Source organism: Phoca vitulina, unplaced genomic scaffold, assembly GCF_004348235.1.
Source record: "Phoca vitulina isolate PV1807 unplaced genomic scaffold, GSC_HSeal_1.0 scaffold26, whole genome shotgun sequence".
Taxonomy (NCBI): Eukaryota; Metazoa; Chordata; class Mammalia; order Carnivora; family Phocidae; genus Phoca; species Phoca vitulina.
In genome coordinates this window covers 4,316,527-4,320,788 of record NW_022589729.1, presented here as the reverse complement: position 1 = coordinate 4,320,788, position 4,262 = coordinate 4,316,527, and the positions used below count along the sequence as shown (strand labels likewise).

The window sequence follows — 4,262 nt, the reverse complement described above, 5'->3', positions numbered from 1 at the left end:
TGTTTTGTAATCATAAATATAGGAGTTTGACATAAGGGGGCCTTTTTTAATATTTGTCATATTGTAGGCATTTTTCTCTAACATTTCATAGTCTTTCCGATTATAACTGGTAATGGATGCATGAGGTCAGTTTTCAGACTGCCAGCTAAAGCAATATTGCTTCCAATGTCCCTGAACTAAGACAAACCAGGTAACGGGTAGGCTCCATAGCTCAGTGGTTAGAGCACTGGTCTTGTAAACCAGGGGTCGCGAGTTCGATCCTCGCTGGGGCCTCTTGTTCACTTCTGCTTTTTTTTTTTTAGTTCTTCCCTTCACGGAATAGAAATCCCAAAATAGAAAAGCGATTTCTGAAAACGTTAGTTCTGGCAGGAGTAAAAATTACTCCTCCTGAAATGCAAATGATGGGCGTCCTTCTAGTGAGTTAGAGGTGACCCGGAAGAGAAAATCCTGGACCGACACAAAGAGCAGGAAAAAGAAGAAAAGCCGTCCTCGGCGACCCCAGCGCTACCGGGACGTGGGACGCGTCCTCGACAAAGGAGACGCAGGGCTCGTTTCCAATGCCCTGCAAGTCGAGCCCCAACCCCGCATTAGAAGCTCGGGGGCGTCGGCGGCGGGTTCCCGGGGCGGTGGGCGGGGCGGGCCTGGGGCGCTGCCGGGGGGCGGGGCCGGCGCTGCGCCTGCAGTGACGCCGCGCGGCCGGCGGGCGGCGCTATCGCGCCGGCTCCCACTCGCCTCCCGGTAGGAGGGCGAGGGCGCGTCCCGCCGCTCGCCCTGCCCGGCCCCGAGCGCGGCCAGCGTGGCCGGGGCGGAAGCCGCGCGGTGGCCGCCACGTGGCAGCCGCGCCCCTGCGCCCAGTCCCGCTCGGAGGGCCTGCCCCTGCAGAGGGAGGAGGAGCGGCTCCCGAAAGTAAACAGCCCCCGGCTGCTGGAAAGCCAGTGTGTGCAGCGGCTCTCCTTTCTCCGTGGTTCCCTGAATTCCAGAACGCCCCGGGACTGCCGCCACCAGAGTCTTTTTCAGAATAGGCGGATTTTCCCCACCCTGGATTTCTTTTCCCATATTTCAGGGCCAGGGGCTGATAGCGGACTATCTGCAAAGTAGCCGCTAGCCTCCGCGGCCACTGAGGGTCTGAAATGGGGCTAATCTGGGTTGGGCTGTCTGCAAGAGTTACAACACATCGGATCTAGAAAATATAGTACCAAAAAGAGAACGTAAACTCTCCCCCATTAGTAATTTTTAATTGACCACGTGCTGAAATAGTGTTGTAGATATATTGGATTAAATAAAATATGTAATTACATTAATCTTACCTATTTTTTTAATGTGGCTACTGGAAAACTTAACATTACATCCATGGCTCCCCTTTGCAACACTCCTATTTCTGTTGGATAGTGTAGCTTTAGAGAGCCTGAGTCCTGTGACCTTGAGTTCAAGTTAATTCTTAACCTGTGCTCACACCAAGTAAACCGGTGGGCAGTCTCCTTCATGCGTGGGTTTCCCAGAGTCAGTACTGTGTTTGCAAATAAGTATGGCATTGGTTGAAGCGAAATTAAATATCTTCCCAACATAATCTTAAATTCCACAGAAGGGAAGGTCTTCCTTCCTTACCTTTCTTTTTCTTTCTCTTTTTCTTTCTTTCTTCCTTTCTCTCTCTCTTTTCTTTTTTCTTTCTTTCTTTTAATTCTGATCTGAGTATAGTTGACAGTTGCATTCAGGTGTACAACATAGTGATTCACCTTCTCTATGCTGTGCTCAGCACAAGTGTAACTACCACCCGTCACCATACAACCCTATTACAACATCATTGACTATATTCCCTAAGCTGTGTCTTTTAGTCCCGTTATTTATTCAATAACTGGAAACCTGTACCTCCCACCCACCTTCACCCATTTTGCCCCTGCCCCCTCCCCCCCTTCTGGCCACCACCACTTTGTTCTCTGTATTTATAGGTCTGATTCTGCTTTTTGTTTATTCATTTGTTTTTTAGATTCCACATCTGAGTGAAATCATATGGTATCTGTCTTAAGAGAATGTATTTCTTAAGTTGAGTTAGCTTTGGGAACGATGGAACTGTCAGACGTTCTATCTTGGCTTGCAAGATGCTAGCTCTGGAAACGCACACTCCTACTTTTGTTGGTTACTAGCCCTTCTGTGGTCAGGATAGCTGCTGCTAGGGATGCTGTGGAGGTGAAATGCTCAGAGTGCCCTGACAAAATAGGCCTCACTGGTGCAAAAACAAGATCCATAGTGATCACAGAAGGGTCAGCACTTCACGGACCCTGAATGCCTTTTTGCAAAACCATTTCAGATCCTCAAATACCATAATACCGAGACTGCTTGCTTTGAGTTACTTGGTCATCAAGTAACAGAGTTAGTAGGAAAAAGATGCCTTTGAAGCATCCCAGTTCTCTCCCTCTAGCATGACCTGTTCCTTGCAGCCCCTCCCCTAGCCCTCTCCCCCAGCAGGCCTCTAAAAAGAGCAAACACAAGCGTGTGTGCCTTTTTCTGGACTTCTCAACACCTTCGCCTCTGAGGAAGCCAAAAACATCTAGGCTATGACCTAAATGATTGTTCTTTCAGTACTGGCCCCTTCCTGACGGCTCACGGGCCTTGCCAGCCAATTTCCAGAAAAGAAAGCCACTTTGCCAGAGGGGAATACACCGCCTCTCCCCACCCCCCCGCCCCAGCTTCCTGGCATTTCAGGGAGACCTGTTCATTTCCCTTCCCTAGACCCGCCACCCTCCTATGCAAAACCCGTGTGCGGAAGCCTAGAACCTGAAGGACACGGTCCTTTGATGCACGAATTCTGAGCACCTTCCCCCCAGGGCTCAAAACACTTCCAGGCCAGACCCTATTTGTGCCACATGTCTTAGAAGAAAGACTGTCCAGGGGGCGCCTGGGTGGCTCAGTCCGTTAAGCGGCTGCCTTTGGCTCAGGTCATGATCCCAGGGTCCTGGGATCGAGCCCCACGTTGGGGTCTTTCCTCAGCTAGGAGCCTGCTTCTCCCTCTCCCACTGCTTGCCTCTCCACCTGCTTGTGCTCTCCCTCTCTATATCAAATAAATAAATAAAATCTTAAAAAAAAAAAAGAAAGATTGTACAGAAAAAAATGAGACAAGTGAGTTCAAATACTTGTTCAAGAGGTCAGTCCAATCTCCCCAAACTGACCTGGCTGACCAGCCATCTTTTGACAATGGATCCAGGGTAGAATTCCTCCCGCCTTGATGTTGGTGTCTTCATCTGAGAAGACGCTACAAGTGTAAAATACCAGGGCTGGTTCGATCCTGAAGTTCATGCCTATCCTAGAGAGTGTTCATGCGCGTTACAAAGGTAGGCAAAAGTAAAGAAAAACAAAAGCCATGAGATAGGGCAAAGGAAGCAGCTAAAAAATTTATCTAAAAATGATCTGCAGACAATGATGACTAGTGTTTTTTGCAGCACTCTTAAAGGCAGAACAAGAGAAAAGAATCAAAAAGAGGCCTGATGTATTTAGATTAGGTTAGGTTAGCCTGCAAATGAAGATTGCTAAAGAAAAAAACAGAATCTGCTTCTTCGGAAAACTAAAAAAAATCTGTGCAGGGTTTGGCCACCGTATGAAAAGCAGGGATTACATGACCTCTGAAGGTCCTCAACAACCCTGGCATTTCATGTTTTTGTTCTTAAACCAAATTGCCTACACCATTCTGGATGATTTGCAGGATTTGGAGAACTTCCTAAAGACGGGGATCACTTCCTCTCTTAGCTCTTTTATTCCTCAAATACCTGGTTAAAAGCCACCGACCCTCACCGAGGGCCCTGCAGGGGGGCAGGTGCACGGGACATCGACGGAGGCGTTGGTTCAAGTCCAGCTGTCCCCTCCCTGCTGCGGTCTAGGGCGTGAAGACTCATTTGCCTTCTCTTCAACAGAGGTTACTTGGCAACACATATAAGCAGCAAGGTTGTGAGGTTGCAGGTAATTTATATAATCTTGGCACATAAGAAGTACTCAAAATGTAGTTACGTCCATTATGCTACTGGCCAAGGCAAGTTAGTGGGCGCCGGAGTTACAGACCAGGACCTGCCTCTAGTCAGTGAGCTACAGCCTGGGGCAAAGGAGAGAACCATTTTTAGAGGGGCTTGCCTGGAAACATGTCCCTATGGGCCTCCTCCTGGACCTGGGATGAGGCAGGAGAGTGAAGTAGGGTTCTTAGGCAAATGGATGAAGCACACCAGATTTCTGAATGCCAGACAAACATCCCAGAGATCAAAGGGTACAGGCCCGATTGA

At 48.9% G+C, this 4,262-nt stretch overlaps 1 non-coding gene across 1 annotated transcript; it reads left to right on the top strand.

Annotated features, from left to right (window-relative positions):
- Window positions 1–200: 200 nt before the first annotated feature.
- TRNAT-UGU lies at window positions 201–273 on the top strand. Its single transcript has one exon. It is a non-coding gene; the product is annotated as a tRNA-Thr (tRNA).
- The last annotated feature ends 3,989 nt before the right edge of the window (window positions 274–4,262 follow it).